This window comes from Macaca nemestrina, chromosome 14 (genome assembly GCF_043159975.1).
Source record: "Macaca nemestrina isolate mMacNem1 chromosome 14, mMacNem.hap1, whole genome shotgun sequence".
Taxonomy (NCBI): Eukaryota; Metazoa; Chordata; class Mammalia; order Primates; family Cercopithecidae; genus Macaca; species Macaca nemestrina.
Window position 1 is genome coordinate 105969691 of NC_092138.1, and position 22001 is coordinate 105991691.

A 22001-nucleotide genomic window follows, 5' to 3' on the forward strand; every position below is an offset into this window, starting at 1 on the left:
TTTGCTGCCAGGGAGTAGGCACTCTAGTCTGACCATGTGGAGAATCCCCTCTGCCAGCATCTAAGCCAGAGCTTAGCTTGATCCCTTCACAAGACTCCCAAGGTGCACACACAGCAGCCTGAGTCTCTTCCTCATGGAACTGATTGCCTGGACTTTGACTGTGGTTTGAGTGGATCATTCCGAGTTAGTATTCTGCAGCTGTAAAGCCACTTCTCCATGCTTTAGTCGTTTCCCGCCCTGAGCTCCTTATTCACTGCATGCTGATCTGACTCAGAACACTGGATTTCTTTCTGATGATTTCTTTATGAATGGTAAAGACTTGGGCTTTGGGTCAGACAGACCTGGAGTTGAATTCTAACTCTACCACCTACTGACTGTGTGACCTTAATCACGTGAGCCTCAGTTTCCTCAACAGAAAATAAAGATGAAAGAGTGGGTGTAAAGATCAACAGATGCTAAGGAGACATGATGACTAAATGCAATGCTGCATCCTGGATTGAATCGTGGGAAAGAAAAAAGACTTTGGTGAGAAAAGGGACAAGATATGAATGAAGACTGTAGTTTAGTTACTAGTATCATACCAATATTAATTTTTTAGTTTTGACCAATGTACTTTGCTTATGCCAGATGTTAACCTTAGGAGAAGCTGGCTGTAGGGTATACAAGAGCTCTCTGTGCTATCTTTCCAATTTTTTTGTAGATCTAAAATTATTTCAAAATGAAAAGTAAAAATGAAATTAGGCCAGGTATGGTGACTCACGCCTGTAGTCCCAGCATTTTGGGAGGCAGAGGCGGGCAAATTGTTTGAGCTCAGGAGTTCGAGACCAACTTGGGCAACATAACAAGACCCCTTCTCTACAAAAAGAACCCAACCAACCAACGAAACAAAAATTAGTGGGGTGTGGTGGTGTGCACCTGTAGCCATAGCTACTCAGGAGGCTGAGGTGGGAGGATTGCTTGAACCTGGGAGGCAGAGATTGCAGTGAGCTGTGATGGTGCCACTGCATCCCAGCCTGGGTGACAGAGTGAGATCCTGTCTCAAAAAGAAAGAAAGAGGCTGGGGGAACAAGGATGCATATAAAGTTCTGAGCTTAGCTCAATATCTGGACCAAGTATATTCTTTAAAAATGTGAGTTATTATCATGGTGATGATGATCTCATTTATTCCTCAAAACAACCGTATGAAGGAGGCTCCATGTTGCAGATTTGGAAATGAAGGCACAGAGAGGTGAAATACTCACCCAAGCTCACACAGCTAGGAAGTGGCAGCTCCCAGATTCAAACCCAGCTACAATCGAGTTCTGCCAGCCACGCTGTTACCCCTCTGCCTTCCTCTCTGCAGTGCTATTGTTATAATAAACGAGGATAAGTCTAACAAATGAGGATAAGTCGTGAGGGGGAGAGGGACAGCAGGGTTTGAAACAAATAGAGTTTAGACCCAGAAAGACCTGGGTTCAAGAGCTACCTCTGCTGTGAACCGTGGGCAAGTTCTCTAACCTCTCTGAACCCCAGATCCTTCATCATCATCAACATAGAAATCAACTCTTAGGTATAACTGAGATGGTAGAAAAGGGGCCAATACACAGAAGGAGCTCAGTTAATACTAGTTCCTGTTCTGCGTATTTGATCACCTCATTTGCACAGCTCAGGGAAATGAAGAGGGGTTCTCACCTGGCTATCAGACCCTGTCACTTACTCACAGCCTTGGGCAAGTGGCTTCACATCTCTGACTGCCAGGTTGCTCAAGTATAAACTGAAGATAAAAGCCCCGGCTTCAGAGGATTTTTGAGGGCATAAGGGATCTATCAGAAAAGCCCTCCGTACGATCCCTGACACTGTACTGCTAAGTGCTCAGTGAATGGCAGACACCACTCGACACTACACATATTTCTGAATCTCCCTCCTCCTATGCTCACAGTAGGGTTGTCCTTCTTGGCCCCCAGGTGGTTGGGAGGAGTCATGTGACATTTTCTGGCCCATGAATTGTAAGCAAAAAGTGACATGTATCGCTTCCAAGCCAGAGCACATAATTATCACTGGGAAGCCATCCAAATTCCTCTTTCCCATTGGATACAGTGATCAGAAACAAGATGGTGGCTGTTCCCTCAGTCTGGGCCCCTGTGTGACCACAGTGAAAAGCATCTCTTTGTTAACCCATGATGGACCTGGAACAGGAGTGAGAAGTCAACATTTTTATGTGTTAAGCCACTGAAGTTATAGGTTGCTTATTGTTAGAGCAAAACCTTGCTTATTCTGACCCATTTAACAGTTATATTTTATAACTATTATCATTTTTACTTCCTAGAATTCTAAAAAAGAGGTAAGAAAGTAACACGTTTTATCATCTCAACAAGCCTGTGGTTTATCTCCATTTTACAAATGCAGACATGACGTCAAAGACACTTGTCCAAGGTCACACAGCTGGAAAGAAACTGGGTCTGGACTTGAACCTGGCTTCAAATCTTCAAATCTGCGTATTTATAGCTGAGTTTCTTGCCACAAGCTGTACCATTCAAGATGATGTTAGGTTAGAAACTTGGACCCTTGAGAGGTTTCTGGGAAGGGAACTGTGGTAAAGAGAGGTGATGACAAGGTTGAACTTTACTTTGTTCTCTTTCCATCTCTGCCTCTCACATCTTGCATGGCTCTTTCATAATTTTAATATCTGAAACCTCACACCGACCATGGAAGTGATGTTAATGTTTTCGGGAAACATGTGCTGGACATATGATTTCAGTTTAAACTCGGGTGCTTTGTAATATCCTTATTTTTTCAACCAGACAGACGCTTCTCTGCCCTGCAGCTCCATCGGGTGTTGTGTCTTCACTGTGAGTTTATTTTATCCAAAGCCTCTTACTCTTTCCATGGCCCCAGATAAGTTAATCACCTCTGCAAACTTTGTCTGTGAAGTGGGTTCACAAAACCTACCTCCCAAGTGTAATGCGAAAGATGGGCATCAGTGGAAAGCATTTTGCAATTTCTGTGGAGCACTGTACATGGGTTGGTGATTACCTAGCACATTACTTATTTATTCAATGGCAAACATTTATTGAGCATCTACTGTATATTGTACTGGGGGACTAAAGATAAGAAATGTATGAGATTCTGTGCATGTCCTCAAGGAGGCAGTGTGTTGTCATCGTTAAGAGTACAGGTGATGGAGTCAGAAAAACCTGGGTTCCATTTCTTACTCTGGCACCGCTCGTGCCCTGAGTCTTTTTTCTTCAACGGCAAAATGGTGATGATGTTAATATTTACTCAAAGCACTGCTGTAAAGTTCAAATGAGATGATGCATGGAAGTGTAGTTTCTGATGGGTGGTGAACATCAAATAGGGCCATTGTAATTAATCTATGATTGAGGACATAGTAGGAGCTCTATGAATATTTGTGAAGGAAAAAATGGAAAGATGCAAATGAATGAGCAAAAGTCTTGGCTTCCATTGAGAGATCTGGCCAAGCTGACCTTGAAATGAGCCAAAGTGAGGCCCCTGGGCCTAGACCCAAAGGAAGGCTTTGCAGCCTTGAGCCTCTCCAACTACCGAAGTACCCCTCAGGTGTCAGGAGTCCTGAAGCTTCCAGGATGTTTTTGGCTCTACCTAATGTGTAAGAAAATGCACTGTAGACAGCATTCCCCATTTGGGCAAGCAAGTGTTAACATCACCAGGAAATGAGAAGCAAACAAGAGGATGCCAATGTCATGCAGAAATGTGGGGTTAAACAACTCCATGGCATGAGACCTCCACTTTCCAGCTCCTGTTAGAAGGAGCTGCCTCTTTCTTTCTGTGCTTAGGTTGAGTATGACTGCAACTTCTGGTTTTAGAAAACAAGCTTCTGGCTGGGCGTGATGGCTCATGCCTGTAATCCCAGCACTTTGGGAGGCCGAGGCAAGTGGATCATTTGAGGTCAGGAGTTCGAGACCAGCCAGGTCAACATGGTGAAACCCCGTCTTTACTAAAAATAAAAAAATTAGCTGTGCATGGTGTCGGTGTTGCGTGCCTGCAATCCCAGCTACTCGGGAGGCTGAGGCAGGAGAATTGCTTGAACCCAGGAGGCAGAGCTTGCAGTGAGTCAAGATCGCACCACTGCACTCCAGCCCGGGTGATAGAGTGAGACTCAGTCTCAAAAAAAAGGAAAAGAAAACAAACTTCTATCCAGGGGGAGATGGCACATGTAGGTGACCAGGGATTTGGGGGCATGCAGATCCAGGTTTGAATCCTGGCACACTACTTTCCTTCTGAAAGATCATGGCAGGACACACCGGCCCTCTGAGGCTTGGACCCCTTTGTCAAGCGACAATGATACTACCTCTTTCACTGAGTTTGGCCGTGTTGTTATTGATAGCTAACATTTATCGAGTACTTTTAATGTGCATTTCCTGCATCCCTGACAGTAACCCTGACAGGGGTTATGATTATCCTTGGTTGGCAGATTGGGAAACTGAGGCTCAAAGAAGTTACATAACTTGCCCATAGCCAGAAAGGGGCTGAGCTGGCATCTGAACTCAGGTCCGTCTGACACTAACGCTAATACTTTCTCCATTGAACACGCTTAGCTCATATTTCTTCCACTTTGAATATCTCTAAATCTGAGAAGACGTGGGGGGAAGAAACCCAATTTTTTAAACCAATTTGAATAATTAAATTTGGCAGCAAAAATCTCAGTACCGGAAGTACATTCACCATGCCATTGCTGAATCTGTTTAATGTATTTTAAACCAGCTGAGCTCCGTGAGTTGGGAAATGGAGCTGGCATTTAAATTTTAAAACTAGCAATGAGGAGTCCATCTCTATGGTGTTAGAGGAAGTCTGCACTAAACCTTTGCTTCCCACGAGAGTTGTGGTGAGGTCACCCTCACCTCTGAACTCATCTGGGGCCCTTGGAAGACAACAACATCCAGAGAGAAGACACGAAGGCAGAAAAGACTTCGCGTCTCAAGCCATTTTATTTCCATAACAAGAATGTTTCATCTTCAAAGCCCTTTACAAGCCATAATTAATCTTCACAACACCTGAGTGAGCTGGGTGCATATCATTACCTGGGTTTTATAGGCCCAGGTGGCCTAAGGGAGGCCTTTGGACAGTAAGTGACTCGTGGATACCAGCCTCAAGAGGAACGATTGGGCCACCCCACCTTAGCCTGGCAGGCCCACTCCTGCATTGCCCAATTGCACTCCATCTCTGGATGTTTCCTGATGTGAAGGAAGATGGGTAGGATGGGGAAGAGGCAGAAGAACTGGGAACACACGCAAAATGTAAAGCCTGGTGTTAGTGCCACTTAATGCATTTGATTTTACTGGAATTATGAATTAAGTTTATTTAAATAACTGTTAATAATAACTCATATTTATATATGCATATTGAGCATTTTCAAGGCCCTTTTACATGTGGTAATCCTTTGCAATAGTCATTTTGTTCTCTCTCTCTCTCTACATATATATATATATTTTGTTTGTTTGTTTGTTTGTTTTATGAGACACAGTTTCACTCTGTCATCCAGGCTGGAGTGCAGTGGCACAATCTTGGCCCACTGCAACCTCTACCTCTCGGGTTCAAGCGATTCTCGTGCCTCAGCCTCTTGCGTAGCTGGGATTACAGGCGTGTACCACCATGCCAGGCATATTTTTGTATTTTCAGTAGAGACAGAGTTTCACCATGTTGGCCAGGCTGGTCTCGAACTCCTGACGTCAAGTGATCCACCTGCCTTGGCCTCCCAAAATGGTGGGTTTACAGGTGTTAGCCACCGTTCCCAGCCTCCATGTATATATGAGCACCTACTTTGTGCCAGGGTGGGTGTGAGGGCTGAGGATGGAGAATGAAGAAGGCAGACAAGGGCCTACTCTCACTGGCCCTTCTAGTGTGAGAAGCCTCCACCTATAAGATAGGGTCCTTATTCCCTGCCCACCCCTCTTTCCTTCCTTCCTTCCTTCCTTCCTTCCTTCCTTCCTTCCTTCCTTCCTTCCTTCCTTCCTTCCTTCTTTCCTTCTTTCCTTCTTTCTTTCTCTCTTTCTCTCTTTCTCTCTTTCTCTCTTTCTCTCTTTCTCTCTTTCTCTCTCTCTCTCTCTCTCTCTCTCTCTCTCTCTCTCTCTCTCTTCTTTCTTTCTTTCTTTCTTTCTTTCTTTCTTTCTTTCCTTTTTTTTAGATGGAGTCTCATTGTGTAGCCCAGGCTGGAGTGCAGTGGCGTGATCTCAGCTCACTGCAAGCTCCACCTCCCGGGTTCACGCCATTCTCCTGTTTCAGCCTCCTGAGTCCCGAGTAGCTGGAACTATAGGCGCCCACCACCATGCCCGGCTAATTTTTTGTATTTTTAGTAGAGACGGGGTTTCACCGTGTTAGCCAGGATGGTCTCGATCTCCTGACCTCATGATCCGCCCGCCTCGGCCTCCCAAAGTGCTGGGATTACAGGCGTGAGCCACTGCACCCAGCCCCCCCCTTTCTTTTAACAGACGACAGAACAGAGGTTTAAGGTCACACAGTGAACAGGTGATGGAAGCTGAACTCAATTCCAGGTTCAGTTGATTGTGAAGTTTGGGTTCTAGCCAAGTAAAAATATGTTCATTGCAATATTATTTAAAATGACCAAATGTATCCATTGGTAGGGGCATCGATAAATGAAATGTGGGAAAGGCATGAAATGAAATATTGTGCCAGTCAAAGGGAATGACTTACGTCTACTTACAGATAATGCCAAAGCTCAAAAGTGGAATTAGATGAATAACATGATCTCACTTCCATAGATTTTAACATGCACACTCAAAGTGATGCTATATATTTACATATATAAGGATATTTGGCCGGCGTGGTGGCTCATGCCTGTAATCCCAGCACTTTGGGAGGCTGAGGCAGGTGGATCACTTGAGATCAGGAGTTCAAGACCAGCCTGACCATCATGGTGAAGCCCTGTTTCTTCTAAAAATACAAAAAAGTATCCGGGCATGGTGGTGTACGCCTGTAATCCCAGTTATTCAGGAGGCTGAGGCAGGAGAATAGCGTGAACCTGGGAGGTAGAGGTTGTAGTGAGCCAAGATCATGCCATTGCCCTCCAGCCTGGGTGACAGAGGGAGACTCCATCTCAAAAAAAAAAAAAAAAAAAAAAAATTACATATGTAAGGATATAGAAGATGGATTGAGCCGGGTACAGTGGCTCTCACCTGTAATCCCAGACCTTTGGGAGGCCAAGGCAGGCAGATCACCTGAGGTCAGGAGTTCGAGACCAGCCTGACCAACATGGAGAAACCCGTCTCTACTAAAAATACAAAATTAGCCAGGCATGGTGGCACATACCTGTAATCCCAGCCACTTGGGAGGCTGAGGCCAGAGAATTGCTTGAACCTGGGAGGCAGAGGTTGAAGTAAGCTGAGATTACAACACTGTACTCCAGCCTGGGCAACAAGAGCGAAACTCTGTCTCAAAAAAAAAAAAAAAAAAAAAAAAGAAGAAGAAGATGGATTGCAAGGCCACACATTAGGTACATAAAAGTAGATGGCTTGGGGTAGAGACAGGGTTATGAATTAAGAGCAGGAGGCCGTTAATTTGGTGCGGGGGTAGGGGGCTCATGCTAGATGAAGACAATGAGGCGCCACAAACCAAGGACCTGGCTGGCGGACTCAATTCGTGTATGCGCCTTCCCAAGGCCCCTCTAAAACTAATAACAACACAAAGCACACACATCCTTTGCTCTTTTACAGGCTACATTCTCTCCCTTCAATCTCAGTGTTGAAATTGCCTGTCGAACTTGAACCAGCCAAAAAATCTAAATGAAAAACAGGAACAAAAAGAGCAAAATTTGAAACCAACTTGAGAAGTGAACAGTGTCTGTTTGGGCTGCACATGGGTGCTGTTGAGTGTGCATGACAGACGTAGTGGAGCGGAGATCGGGAGCAGCTGAGCTGTGAGCCCTTCCATGGCCTGGCCTGCCTCATGGACCAGGTCAGCCACGATGCCTTAGAGGCCGCAGGGCAGTGGTGGAAATCGTGGTTGGAGGTTGTCCACAGAACCTTGCTTCCTGACTTCTCAAAGCCACACTTGCCTGCTTCTTTGTTGGTTTCCTGCCACGACATGATCGATTACAGATACATTTTTCTAGAAGTTGAGTTGTGCCAGGCAAACTATGCCAAAGCAGCCTCATTTCCATGTGTGGTCTGGGTGGATTGGGGGAGGCTGCAGGCAGAGCAACGCCGGATTTCAGCGAGGCACTTAGAGGAGCATCTCGTGTTGAAGGTCTCCCTAAAACGCAAAGCTGACCTGGTCCTTCCCTTGCTAAAACTGACAGCTTCATCTTGCCTGCCAGATAGACTGGGAACTCCTTAGCTATGCATGCAAGTCCGTCAGTGTACCTGATCTCTGCCAAACCTCCCAGCTCCCCACCCTGTTGCTCTCCCAGTAGCCTCTCTGTCTGCCAGCTAGGCAGAACCACTGCAGACCCACAATATAGTCCCCCCAACCTTTTTTTTTTTTTTTTTTTTGAGACAGTCTCAATCTGTTGCCAGGCTAGAGTGCAACGGCGTGAACTTGGCTCACTGCAACCTCCGACTCCCTGGTTCAAGCGATTCTCCTGACTCAGCCTCCCGAGCAGCTGGGACTACAGGCATGCGCCACCATGCCCAGCTAATTTTTGTATTTTTGGTAGAGATGGGGTTTCACCATGTTGGCCAGGATGGTCTTGATCTCCTGACCTCGTGATCTGCCCGCTTCAGCCTCCCAAAGTGCTGAGATTACAGGCGTGAGCCACGGCACCCAGCCCTACAGTTCCCATTTTTATTCCTCTGAGTTCTGCGTAGGCTGCCACTGCCAGCCAGAATGCCCTTCCTTGCCTTGGTCCCACAGTTACTCTTTACTCAGCTTCCAGACTCAGCTGAACTGTCACCTCCCCATGAAGCTTCCCAGACCTTTCCCCTTCTTCCGCCCCACCCAACCAGGAAGAACTGACACATGGACTGAATAAGTTACGACATGCCAAGTGCTTAGCACAGTAGCTTGGGGTTAGATGTGGCTTGAAAGTCAGAATTTTTCAGATTTTATAAAAGATAGAAAGTTCATATAGCATGTGTTGTGAAAGAGCTCGAGCAGACTATGGAGCAGGTCTCCAGAACAAAGCTCATCAATGCTGCTGCAGGAAATACATGAATAGTCGCACACTAGATGAAGACTATAAATAGTTTCAGTCAGGTCAGGGAGGGGTTTGCCACTGAATTTGTGAAAGAAAATGTTGGCGTTGTTTTCCAGGGCATTTAGAATTTTGGAATTGTGGGTCCGTACTATCAATATTATGAAGTCCATCCTTTGTTCTACTAATGTAAAAATAATTCTTAGGACTAATGCAAGCACTTAACATTCACTAAGCATTATGCAAAGCAATTGGCATGAATGATCTCATCCTTTTTTTTTTTTTTTTTTAAAGATAGGGTCTTGCTCTGTCACACAGGCTGGAGTGCAGTGGAACAGATGATCATGGCTCACTGTAGCCTCTACCTCCTGGGTTCAAGCAATGCTCCTGCCTCAGCCCTCTGGAGTAGCTGGGACTACAGGTGCACCCCACCACATCTGACTAACTTTTGTATTTTCTATAGAGATAGGGTTTCACCATATTGCCCAGGCTGGTTTCAAACTCCTGGACTCAAGAGATATGCCCTTCTTGGTCTCCCAAAGTGCTGGGATTACAGGCGTGAGCCACCTCACCCGGCCTCTGATCTCATTCTTATGCCATTGTGAGGTGCAAAGTGATAACCTGCAGAAGTAAGTGGGAGAACTGGGACTTGAACTCACAGCTTTTCTGATGCCAAAGTCCACACTTGTAGCCACAAGTGTGGCAGTCCCTCATTGTGCTTTATACATCTTGGCACTTACCTCCTTTGGCTGTGATTCATTCTTTATGAGTTTGTCTCCCCAACTTGGTGGTGAGTTCCTCAACTGTGGGGACCCGAGCTGATCCATCTCTACCTGTGAATGAATCAATGAAGTTAATTTGCACAGGATGGTGAATCGTTGTGTGCCTAATAGGACTGTCACAGCCATGCATCGCGTGTTAATGAGTAGACTGATACCAACACATGTTGATTCACCAACATTAATTGCACTACTGCCTGCTAACCACCCTAGAGGCAGACAGAGAAATCAAGCTAGATTCCCTGTCCTCAAGGGCTCCACAGTCTAGGAGGAGAGATAGTAGACATCTCCATACCACAGTAACATGAGGCTAAGGTAAGCAAAAGAACTGGCTACATAATGCTTGGAAACTGAAGAGAGGTGAGCCAATCCTTCAGGGGATCACAGAAGGTTTCCTAGATACAGTCATTCGTTCTTGCTGTAGAATACCATCCCAAGATGTAGTGGCTTAAAATAACAAGTTCTTTAACTCCTAAATCTCCAGGTTAGCTAGGCAGTTCTGCTGACTCAAGCCAAGCTTGGCTGATCTTTTCTGGGTTCACTCAGGCATCCATGGTCAGTTCATGAATGGGCTGGGGCTGGCTGGTCTAGGATGGACTTGGCCGGACAACTCAGTAATCCTCCATAGGTTTCTCCTCCAGAGGGCTAGTCCCAGCTATGCACATGGCAGAAGCAGGGGAGGAGGAAACAATAGAGATTGAAGAACTATGCAGAGCTCCTTGAGGCCCAAATTCCTACCTTGGGCCAGTTGGGAGGACTAACTGAGATGATGCAGGAAGGGTGTCAGGCACAGACAGAATCAACTCTCAGTGGGCACAATGGTCACTATAAGCCCCGGCAATGAGGTTAGGTTTTTTTCTTTTTTGGAGAAATATAACAAGTGCATGGATTAGAAGATTCAATATTATATTAATTTTCCCCAAATTAATCATCTATTGACTCAATAGAATCACAGATAAAAATATAATAGTTTAAGTTGTTGTTGAACTTGGCAAAGTGATTCTAAAGTTTAAAAGGAACTGGAAAGGTCCAAGAAAGTTCAGACCCCCTTTTTAAAAAAATTGTGATAAGGCCAGGCACCGTGGCTCATGCCTATAATCCCAGCACTTTGGGAGGTCAAGGTGGGCAGATCACTTGAGATCAGGAGTTCGAGACCAGCCTGGCTAACACGGCGAAAACCCCGTCTCTTCCAAAAATACAAAAATTAGTCGGCCATGTGGTGGTGCATGCCTGTAGTCCCAGCTACTCAGGAGGCTAAAGCAGGAAAATCGCTTGAACCCCAGAGGTAGCAGTTGCAGTGAGCCAAGATCAGGCCGCTGCACTCCAGCCTGGATGATAGAGCAAGACTCTGTCTAAAAAAAAATAATTGTGATAAAATACACATAACATAAAATTTGCTAGTTTAACAGTTTTTAAGTGTACAGTTCAATGTCATTAAGTACATTCACATTGTTGTATAACCAGAACTCTAGAATTCTTTTCATCTTGCAAAACTAAAACTCTGTCCCCGTTAAACAATAACCCACCATTCCCCCCTCCCTTCAGCTCCTGGCAACCACCATTCTGCTTTCTCTCTATGGATTTGACTACTCCAGGTATCTCATGTATGTGAATACAGTATTTGTTTTTTTGTGCCTGGCTTATTTCATTTAGCATAATGCCCTCAAGGTTCATTGATGTTGAGGCATGTGTCAGAATTGCCTTCCTTTTTAGAACTGAATAACTTTCTATTGTGGGTATAGACCACATTTTATTTATCTATTCATCACTCTATGGCCACTTGTTTTTTTTTCTACCTTTTGGTTATTGTGAATAATGCTGTTGTAAACGTGGGTGTACAAATAGCTTTTTCCTTATTTCATTTTATTTATTAATTTTTTGGAATGGAGTCTCACTCTGTCACCCAGGCTAGAGTGCAGTGGCACGATCTCAGCTCACTGCAACCTCTGCCTCCGGGGTTCAAGCCATTCTCCTGCCTTAGCCTCCGTAGTAGCTGGGGTTACAGATGTGTGCCACCATGCCAGCTAAGTTTTGTATTTTCAGTAGAGACGGGGTTTTACCATGTTAACCAGGCTGGTCTCGAACTCCTGACCTCAAGTGATCCGCCAGCCTCTGCCTCCCAAAGTGCTGGGATTCCAGACTTGAGCCACTGTGCCCAGCCTCTTCCCTCCCTCCCTCCCTCCCTTCCTCCCTTCTTCCTTCCTTCCTTCCTTCCTTCCTTCCTTCCTTCCTTCCTTCCTTCCTTCCTCTTTCTCTATTTTTTTCTCTCTTGCTTTCTTTTTGTGACAGTCTCGCTCTGTTGCCCAGGCTGGAGTGCAGTGATGTGATCTTGGCTCATTGTAACCTCTGCCTCCCGGGTTCAAGCAATTCTTGTGCCTCAGCCTCCTGAGTATCTGGGACTACAGATGCATGCCACCACATCTGACTAATTTTGGTATTTTTAGTAGAGATGGGGTTTCATCATATTGGCCAGGCTGGTCTTGAACTCCTGGCCTCAACTGATCCACCCACCTTGGCCTCCCAAAGTGCTGGGATTACAGGCATGAGCCATCGCACCTGGCCCAAATATCTTTTCAAGACTCTGCTTTCAATTCTTTTGGATATACGGTGTACTCGAAAGTGGAATTGCTGGAGCATATGGTAATTCTATGATTAATTTTTTGAGGAACTGCCATACTATTTTCCATAGCAGCCGCACCATTTTACATTCTTAAGAGCAGGGCGCAAGGGTTACAATTTCTCCACATCCTCACCAACACTTGTTATTTTCTGTTTTTCTGAAAGTACTGATCCTAATGGGCGTGAGGTGGTATTTCATTGTGGTTTTGATTTGTATTTCCCTAATGATTAGTGACATTGAGCATCTTCTCATGTGCTTCTTTGCCGTTTGTATATCTTGTTGGAGAACCATCTATTCAAGTCCTTTGACATTTTTCAATCTGGTTGTTTTTTACTTTTCTAACTAAATTTTTCATTGAAGTGTCACATACCTACAGAAAAATGCACAAATCCCAAGTCATTAGCCTTGTGAATTTTCTCCGGGTGAACATACTCAGGTAACCATCACCCACGTCAAGATTACCAGCATGCAGCCAGGCACGGAGGTTCATGCCTGTAATCCCAGCACTTTGGGAGGCCAAGGCTGGTGGATCACCTGAGGTCAGGAGTTTGAGATCAGCCTGGCTAACATGGTGAAACCCCGAGCCACCACGCTGGGCCCAAACATCTTTTCAAGACCTTGCTCTACTAAAAATACAAAATTAGCCAGGCATGGTGGTGTACACCTGTAATCCCAGCTACTCGGGAGGCTGAGGCAAGAGATTGGGAGGCAGAGGTTGCAGTGAGCTGCGATTGTGCCACTGCACTCCAGTCTGGGCAACAGATTGAAACACCATCTCAAAAAAAAAAAAATAAATAAATAAAAGAAGAAGAAAGAAAGAAAGATTGCCAACATGCCAAAGCACTCTTTGCTGCCCTTTGCTTCCTCCTCCAAGGCCACCACTTTTCTGACCTGTAACATCATAGACTCATAGACTCATTTTGTTTCTCAATTTTATATAAATGGAATCAAACAGCATTACATCTGGCATCTTTTACTCAACATTATAGTCGTAAGATTTATTTATGTTGTTGCTTGCAGCAATGATTTATTCTTTCTCATTGTTATATGACAGTGCATTACATAAATTTATTATAATTTATTTATCCATTCTACTCTTAATGAATATTTGGATCACTTCCATTTGTGCAAATACAAAAAAAGTTGCCATGAACATTGTTTTTCTTTTATTGTGGCAAAACATATGTGAGATAAAATTATCATTTCAGCCATTTTAAAGTGTACAGTTCAGTTGCATTAAGTACATTCCCATTGTGCTATCCTCACCATTATCCATCTCCAGAAAGTGTCACCATTCCAAATTGAAACTCTGTACCCATTAAATAATATTAATAACTCCCCATTCTCATCTTCTTCAACCCCTGGTAACCACTATTCTACTTTCTGTCTCTATGAGTCTTTGAACATTCTTGTCCACACCCTTTGGTGCGTATGTGCCCAATTTTCTTTCTTTCTTTTTTTTGAGATGGAGTCGCCCAGGCTGGAGTGCAATGTTGCAATCTCAGCTCACTGCAGCCTCTGCCTCCCAGGTTCAAGTGATTCTCCCGCCTCAGCCTCCCAAGTAGCTGGGATTACAGGCACATGCCACCAGGCCCAGCTAATTTTTGTATTTTTAGTAGAGATGGGTTTTCACCACGTTGACCAGGCTGGTCTTGAACTCCTGACCTCAGGAGATCCGCCTGCCTTGGCCTCCTGAAGCGCTGGGATTACGGGCATGAGCCACCGCACCTGGCCTGCCCACTTTTCTTTTGGGTGAATAATTAGTAATTAAATGGCTAATTCAAGTATGCATATAATCAGCTTTTGAAGATAATACCAAATAGTTTTCTAGAACGGTTGTACTAATTTACTCTCCCACCAGCAAAACATGAGTTCCATTGGTTCACATCCTCACCAAGACTTGGTATTGCCAGATTTTTAAATCTTAGCCATTCAGGTGGATGTGAGGTGATATCTTACTGTGGGTGTGACTTTCATCTCCATGATTTCTAATAATGTTGAGTACTTTTCAGATGTGTATTGTCCATTTGGATTTCTGCTTTTATCAAGTGCCAGTCAAGATTTTGGCCCAGTTTTTAATTAGATTTTCTGTCTTTTTCTTTTTCTTTCTTTCTTTTTTTTTTAATGGAGTTTCACTCTTGTTGCCCAGGTTGGAGTGCAATGGAGCGATCTTGGCTCACTGGAACCCTGCCTCTCAGGTTCAAGCAATTCTCCTGTCTCAGCCTCCTGAGTAACTAGCATTACAGGTGCCCGCCAGTATGCCTGGCTAAGTTTTGGTATTTTGAGTAGAGATAGGGGTTCAACCATGTCGGCCAGGCTGGTCTCGAACTCCTGACCTCAGGTGATCTGCCTGCCTTGGCCTCCCAAAAAGCTGGGATTACAGGCATGAGCCACCATGCCCGGCCGATTTTCTGTCTTTTTCTTATTGATTTGTAGAGTTCTTTATATATACTGGCTATAAAGCCTTTCTTGGATAAATACATTGCACACACTCTCTAGATTTGCAGTTTACTTTTTGTTTGTTTGTTTTGTTTTGTTTGTTTTTTCGAGATGGAGTCTCGCTCTGTCATCCAGGCTGGAGTGCAGTGGCACCATCTCGGCTCACTGCAAGCTCCACCTCCCAGGGTCACGCCATTCTCCTGCCTCAGCCTCCCAAGTAGCTGGGACTACAAGTGGCCGCCCCCACGCCTGGCTAATTTTTTGTATTTTTAGTGGAGATGGGGTTTCACCACGTTAGCCAGGATGGTCTCGATCTCCTGACCTCATGATCCACCCACCTCGGCCTCCCAAAGTGTTGAAATTACAGGCCTGAGCCACTGAGCCTGGCCGGTATGCGGTTTACTTTTTTATTCTTTGCGATATCTCTTTTTGTTGTTTTCTCTGTTTTTTGTTTTTTGAGACAGGGTTACATTGTGTTGCCCAGGCTGAAGTGCAGTGGTGCCATCATTGCTCACTGCAGCCTTGAACTCCCGGGCTCAAGTGATCCTCCTGCCTCAGCCTCCCAAGTAGCTGGGACTACAGGCATGTGCTACCTCACTGAGTTATTTTTTTATTTGTAGAGATGGGGTCTCCCTATGTTGCCCAGGCTGGTCTCAAACGCCTGGGCTCAAGCAGTCCTCCCGCCTCAACCTCCTAGAGTGCTGGGCCTGCAGGTGTGAGCCACCATATCTGGACTGTGTTATCTTTTAATTAACAGAAGTTCTTCGTTTTGATAAAGTTTCATCAATCAATATTTTTCTTTATGGTTAAAGTTTTTGGGTCCTGTTTAAGAACCCAAAATCTTGGCCTTCCTCATGGCCTCCTGGCCCTGTTTTCTTATAGATGTTTCACTGAGGGGTTTTTTTGTTTGTTTGTTTGTTTTTGAGATGGAGCCTCGCTCTGTCACCCAGGCTGGAGTGCAGTGGCACAGTCTCGGCTCACTGCAGCCTCCGCCTCCTGGGTTCAAGCGATTCTCCTGTCTCAGCCTCCCGAGTAGCTGGGATTACAGGCACACATCACCACGCCCGGCTAATTTTTGAATTAGAATAGTAGAGAATAGTAGAGACGGGGTTTACCATGTTGACCAGGTTGGTCTCAAACTCCTGACCTCAGGTGAACCGCCAGCCTCAGCCTCCCAAAGTGCTGGGATTCAGGTGTGAGCCACTGTGCCCGGCCCAATGTTTCACTGTTTTATCTTCTAGATCTGAGTGAAGTATCTTCCCCTGTGAATTTGCTGACACCCTCTGAGCCCAGCCCCACTCTTTCTCATATACAAAGCACTGTGATGCCCATCACCTTTCTTCCGTATACTGTGCAGCTGGTGAGGAAGAAAGTCCATCTTCCTCTCAGAACTCAGGATTGTAGGCAAAGTGAGCAGGGAGGCACTGGCTGCACGTGTAGCCCGTTCGGGGCTGGGATCCTCTCAAGGGAGAGCCCGAGGCTGGTTTTCCTCAAAGGCACACCCTGTCCCCATTCCAACATGGCTTATCCAAGGGAGTGGTCAGGGCTCCTCCTAGGACGTGCAGGGCCTGCGTAGATGCAAGTCTTGAAGCTCCTTGGGGCATTTGGTTAAGGGGATAAATGGATGCTAAAGTCCATGCAGATCAAGCCTTAGTTCTGTGTCCCACCTAGATGGCACAGGCAGCCTGGCCAGTCCCAGCCAGGGGAGGGGGCTTAGGAAATTTCCAGGCACTCCAAAGCATGGGGCTCCACTGAGGAGCAGGGTCTAAGCGTGGTTCTGGCTATGGTCATGCCAGGGTGTGATCAGGGTGTCAGGGTGCCCTGAGAGGCCTTCCCTGATCAAGCCTCACACTCCAGTTCCCTGTCTTGTCTCCTTCTTCTGCTCTCCTTCCTGTAGGTTCTGTGTTAAACCTGCAAGTTCCCCTGTCTGGCTGAATTCTCGGTCTATCGGCTTTCTAGCTTATAGCTGTGCTGCAGAGTCACAGCCTCATTTCCATTCCTCCTCTGGATGAATGGTACCTCCTCTCTTCCCCTCCCCTGCCTTCCCCTCTACTCCCCTCCCCTCCCTCTCCATCTCCATCTCACGTTCTTCTCATGACTCCTCTTTCATTCTCCCTCCCTTTCACCTTCCTTCTTTCCTCCCTCATTCATCTCTCTTCTTTTCCCACTGTTCTCCTCCCTCTCTGCCCCACCAGATGCACGCACACATATGCACGTGAACCTGCACTCACACACTCATACACACCCTTTGAGCCCTGAAGCCCCCAGAACCCTCTCAGCTCAGTCCCTCTCCCAGGCAGGCAGGGGGGCGTGCAGACCATATGTGGTGCCAGGAATGAGTAGGAGCCAGGCGGATGTGGCATGGCAGCCTGGTAACCATTCGTTTCCACCTGGTCCTCATGCTGCTAACATGTTGGAGCATCTCGACGCTTTAACCCTCTTGCTGCCAGCTGCACGGTCCTGAAGGAAGAGATGGGAGGAGAAGAGTAAGGGAGAAGCTTCGGGGTCCCATTGTTTGTTCGCCCAGTCACTCAGTCACCATTGACTGTGCCCTTACCTGTCCTCCGCAGGGCTGGGCGGGGTGCCGGGGAGGTAGAGGTGAGGTAGGCTTGGTCAGCCTGAGAGGAGAAGCTCACAGTCCAGCGAGGGAGATGCACAGCAACACAGTTCCAATCCAGCCTGATAGAGCAGCGATGGGGGGAGGAGGTGGAGCTGCAACGCCAAGGAGGGCACCTAGTCCAGCATCGGGGCAGGCGAGGCTTGGCCAGGAAGTGTTGCCAGAGCTGAGCTGTGAAGTAAACATGAAGGTCAGGTAGGAGCTAGGTGGGCAAAGCAGGGGGGCAGAACATTCTAAGCAAAGGGAGCAGCAGGTGGAAAGACAGACGCTTAAGAGAGCCTGCTGTAGCCAGGAAACTGCGTTCAAGTGGCTGTGGCAGTGTGTGTGAATGTGAGTGAGTGTGTGAGTGCAACTGCACGTGTGTGAGAGAATGTGTGAGTGTGTGTGAAAGAATGTGTGAGTGCATGCAAGTGAAAGAAGGTGAGTGTGTGTGAGTGTGCGTGAGAAAATGTGTGAGTGAATGAGTGTGAGTGCATGTGAGTGTGTGTGAGCATGTGTGAGAAAGTGAGAGTGCATGTGAGTGAATGTGTGTGAGTGCCTGTGAGTGAATGTGAGTGCGAGTGAGAGAATGTGAGTGTGAGTACATGTGAGAGAATGTGACTGTGTGAGTACATGTGAGAGAATGTGACTGTGTGAGTGCATGTGAGAGAATGTGAATGGGTGTGTGGGTGTGTGAGAGAATGTGAGTGTGTGAGTGCATGTGTGAGAGAATGTGAGTGTGTGAGAGAATGTGAATGTGTGAGTGCATGAGAATGTGTGTGTGAGTGAATGTGTGAATGTGTGTGAGTGCATGTGAGAATGTGTGAGTGCATGTGAGAGAATGAGTGCAAGTGAGAGAATGTGAATGTGTGAATGTGCATGTGAGAGAATGTGAGTGTGAGTGTGTGAGAGAGAATGTGCGTGTGTGTGAGTGCAAATGCATGTCTGTGTGTGAATGTGTGACTGTGACTGTGTGTGTCAGTGTGTGTGTTAGTGTGTGTGAGAATGTGTGTCTGAGTGCGAGTGAATGTGAGTGCATGTGTGTGACCCCCAATGTGTGTGACCCCCCCAATGTGAGTGTGTGACACTCCCAATGTGTGTGTGAGTGCAAGTGAGTGTGTATGGGTGTGCAAGTGTGTGTGAGTGTGACTCTGTGTGTGTGCGAGTGTGTGAGTGTGCGTGTGTGAATGCACAAGTGCATGTGTGCGAGTGTGTGTGAATGTGCGAGTGCACGTGTGTGCATAAGTGTGAATGCATGTGTGTGTGTACGAGTGTGAGTCTGTGAATGCGTGAGTGCATGTGTGTGAGTGTGCAAGTGTGTGTGACTATGTGAATGTGCGAGTGCGTTGAGTGTGTGTGGGTGTAAGTGTGTGTTTGGAGTAGGGGTGGAGGATATGATAGGAAACGAGACTAGAGAGGAAGCCAAGGGCCAGGTGACACTCAGGACCTTGAATGCAGGCTAAATAGCCAGAACTTTATCCCTGAAGGTGATGAGGAGCTATTAAAGGCCATTAACCAGAGAATGATAGAGTCAGGTTTGTGCTCAGAAAAAGCCCATGACTTCAGGGTAAAAGAGGAATGGGAAGGGGAGGGGTGAGTGGCAGGGGACCAGAAAGGAGTCCCTGTCTCTCTCTAACGTCCCTCCCCTCTCCAGCGGGGACCATGGGAGCCCCTCCCATTAGCCTCTACCTGCGCTCAGGCTTGATGTGCCCGAGGCCAGCTAATTACTGGGTACCTACATTTCCTTCTCCTTGAAGACCATCAGAGCAAGCCCAGAGGGGCGGCCCCAAGCTGGGCTTTTCTGGCCGGTAACTGCAGCCTCCACCTGCTAGGTTTCTGGGCCTGTCCTGACCAGGGTGGGCGGCGCAGGAAATGGGCAGCGGTCCCACACCTTGGGCAGGTGGGGCCCAGAAATCGTTTTGCAGTCACCCATCTGGTACCCGCGTGTCTGGGGGAAGCTTTAGCGCCCCAGGTCCCTGCTATGCTCAGCTTGGGAGCTGCTGACTGAGACCGACCTTGGGAGGATTCAGAGGGACAGCAGGACCTGACTCCTGTCTTACACCGTCAGCTTCTCCTGCATGGGCTTAGGCAAACCGCTGCACCTCTGGGCCGCTTTTCTTCTCTGTAAAATTAGATTCTAGTGTTTACCTTGAAGACTTGGGAGGTTCACAGGAGAGGACTTAAGCATTTTGCACAAAGCCAGTCACCTGTGGGCACTAAATGAATGGGGCTATGACTGTCATCCTCATTTTCCCTGGTGGCCCTGGTTGGAGTCCTTACAAGTTGTGTGACCTTGGGTAAGTTACCCTCAGTGGGACTCAGTTTCTTCACTTGTAAAATGGCCATATAACGCCAGCATGTATTGTGGGGAATTGTGAGTTAATTCAGGTAAAGGGCTTACAACAGTGCCTGATGTATGGTAAACACACAATCATAGATTTTTACTTGAGTTTCTCATAAGAATTGTTTTTTCTCTGATTTGGAATTCACCACGGAAGCCAGAAACCCTTAAGTAGTGCCCTGAGAACTAGCTTAGGCCCAAGAAACCCTGGGCCTCCATGTAACACAACAATTTTAGTGATACAAAGTGCTAGCGTATGCCGGGTGTGATGGTTTATGTAATCCCAGCACTTTGGGAGGCCGAGGTGGGAGGATCGCTTGAGCTCAGGAGCTCGAGATGAGCCCGAACAACATGGCAGAACCCCATCTCTACAAAAAATTAGCCAGGCACGGCAGCACATGCCTGTAGTCCTAGCTACTCAGGAGGCTGACGAAGGATCACTTGAGCCTGGGAGGTCAAAGCTGCAGTGAGCTGTGGTGGCGCGCCTGCACTCCAGCCTGGGCAGCAGAGGGAGACCCTGTCTTGCAAAAAAAAAAAAAAAAGAAAAGAAAAGAAAAAAGAAAAAAACCTAGCAACTGTCGGTTGAAGACTTACTGTGTGTTGATCCTAAGCTTTACAGATTAGCTGGGGCTCTGCTGTGGATAAACTGGCCACGTCATTTCCTGCTTCCATAGCTGGCCAACTTCAGTGAGTGCTGCTGCCCCTTCCTCTCCCAAAAATTGATGACAGATTGAACCAAGCTGAAATCCAGCACACAGCTCTGGGCAGTGGGCATTGGTACGCAGGATATGTCCTCGGAGGGCTGGAGAGCCCTCTTGCCTTCCCACTATCCTAGTCCTGAGGTCCCAGCACGGCTTGACGCAAATCCCCAGTGTATGTTGGAAAGTCCTAGAAAGTGTCTGAGGACTGAGGTCAGCTGTGCCCACTGAATTTTCCCCTTTCTGCACCTCAAAGCCAGGGCTTTCTCCAGCTTTCACTTCCCACCCTTTTCTTCAAGCCAGAGCCCTGGACATTATCTCAAGTGGTTTTAACTGGTCCATAGCTTAAGCCAGCCTCACTGCCTTTTCCCTTACCACAAGGCATTAGACGGGGAAGTGTGCCTGGTGGATTTCACAGTCAATTATACCAAGATGATTTGGGAAGTGAGACGTGGATTTTGTTCAGTGAATTGTTCAGCTGAGCTTCACACCTGGTGACAGCCATAAGCCACTTTTTGGTAGGAGGAGGCGGTTCATGTATTCAGTTGCCAAACTCTGATACCTTCTCCATGCCAGAGGGGGATGCTGAGGGAAGCACACTGAAATTACTGCTTCTTATTGACGAGCAGACATGTTACTGAATTTTCTTAGGTAGATGATGTAAGCAAACTTCATTTCTCTGCAGGAAGAGCCAAGAGCAAAATTATTTCTCCTGTTCCAACAATTCCATATGATGCTTCCAGGTCTGGCAAAAGCACTCCCTCTGTTTAGAACCCACCGAGTAGTTGCTTTCCAAGAGAATTCTAATGTCGCATTTCATTGAATCAGCAAACACTCCTATCAGAAAGAGATCATTATGTCTGTCCTACAGGTGAGAAAACTGAGGCCCACGGACCTACCCAGATCACCAGCCAGAGAATGGCAGAGCTGGGATTGGGCCCACCTTTTCCCAGCGTTGAAGTTCACGCTCCATTCACTGCTCCATGCTGACCTCCAAGAACCTGCCATTCTCTAATTACTGTGATTCTTTCCCGTTTGAGAGTCTAGCCCCCAGTGGAAGAAACTTCGTCTTCAAGAAGGAAGGTCTGGCTCTTTGAACAGCCTTGATTCCAGATGGCTGAAGAGTCTCAAAAATAATCAGCATTAGTTTTTTCCCCCCAAATCTTTACTTTTTTTCTTTTTGCTAAGGTAATGCATGTCTATTTTTAACAATTCAAACATTATTTGAATGTTTTTAAAATGAGAGTCGCAGGTATTCCCCTCCTCCCAAATAGCAGCTGTTGACAATATGAGACATATTCTTCCAGTCTTCTCCCATGCAAATATTAATAACGCACATAAAAATCATAATAATTGTTCGGATGACTAAATCAAATATGCTATACACCTTTCTAAAAATTTAACACTGGCCAGGTGCAGCGGTTC

The 22001-nt window shown here is 46.5% G+C and overlaps 1 long non-coding RNA gene across 2 annotated transcripts in view; it reads right to left on the reverse strand.

Annotated features, from left to right (window-relative positions):
• Positions 1-4932: 4932 nt before the first annotated feature.
• The window catches only part of LOC105463899 (uncharacterized), a 36895-nt gene continuing 19826 nt past the window's right edge, over positions 4933-22001 (reverse strand). For both annotated transcript variants that reach the window (XR_011612856.1, XR_011612855.1), the window contains 5 exons: positions 19553-19659; positions 17499-17729; positions 17260-17401; positions 9844-9936; positions 4933-5233 (listed from right to left, as the gene is read on the reverse strand). This is a non-coding gene — a long non-coding RNA (uncharacterized lncRNA). The remainder of the gene's footprint in view (positions 5234-9843; positions 9937-17259; positions 17402-17498; positions 17730-19552; positions 19660-22001) is intronic.